The sequence below is a fragment of the Bison bison genome, unplaced genomic scaffold (genome assembly GCF_000754665.1).
Source record: "Bison bison bison isolate TAMUID 2011002044 unplaced genomic scaffold, Bison_UMD1.0 scf7180017864313, whole genome shotgun sequence".
Lineage (NCBI taxonomy): Eukaryota > Metazoa > Chordata > Mammalia > Artiodactyla > Bovidae > Bison > Bison bison.
Window position 1 is genome coordinate 565,392 of NW_011494885.1, and position 838 is coordinate 566,229.

The window sequence follows — 838 nt, forward strand, 5'->3', positions numbered from 1 at the left end:
AAAAAGCCTGCAAGAGACATTAGGACCTTGCATATCAAGAAAAGTTTCCATCCATCAAGGAAATAGAACAATTATAAGCATTATGCACCCAACAACACCAGATTTGTGAATCAAAAATGGACAGCATCGAGGGGAGAAATAGCTCAGTCATAACACTGACACTACAACACCCCACTTTCAATAATGGACACAGCAGTCAGAGAGATTTCAGTGACAACTAGAGACCGTGAGAACACTGTAAACCAGAGACCTAACCGACCAACAGACAACACATAGTCATAGGAGTTTATGTTGCACAAAGTGCAGTCCTCAAGGCCCCCAGCTCTCACCACACATGACCACCGCCCATCCTGTGAAGAAACGGTGTCACTTCCACTGTAGAGACGATGGTGCAACTAAGAAAGCCAAGTGGAGGGACCTGGAGTTGAGTGTGGCAGCAAGCCTGCAATCACAACAGTGCGAACTAACATCCTGACACTTACTGCCTGAACATGTCTGCTGTAATTTCCACCTTCATCGGAGCGCGTATTCACAAAGCTCTATAAAGTGCATAACAAACACCACTGTACACATAAGAAAAAGGAGATTTAGGCTTTATGACTCACCAGGGCTTCCTAGGAGGCACCAGTGGTAAAGATCCCACCTGCCAATCAGGAGACGTAAGACACACGGATTCAGTCCCTGGGTGGGGAAGATCCCCTGGAGGAGGTCACAGCAACCCCTGCAGTGGAAGGGGGAGTCTTAACCACTGGACTGCCCAGGAAGTCCCAGGTACTGATTTTAGTGCTGCTTCCAGCGGTCTTGGCAACGAGGCTTCACAGCAGAGGGCCAGGAGAAA

At 48.2% G+C, this 838-nt stretch overlaps 1 pseudogene; it reads right to left on the minus strand.

Moving 5' to 3' along the window:
* Nucleotides 1-6: 6 nt before the first annotated feature.
* The window catches only part of LOC104997750, a 30,181-nt pseudogene continuing 29,349 nt past the window's right edge, over nucleotides 7-838 (minus strand).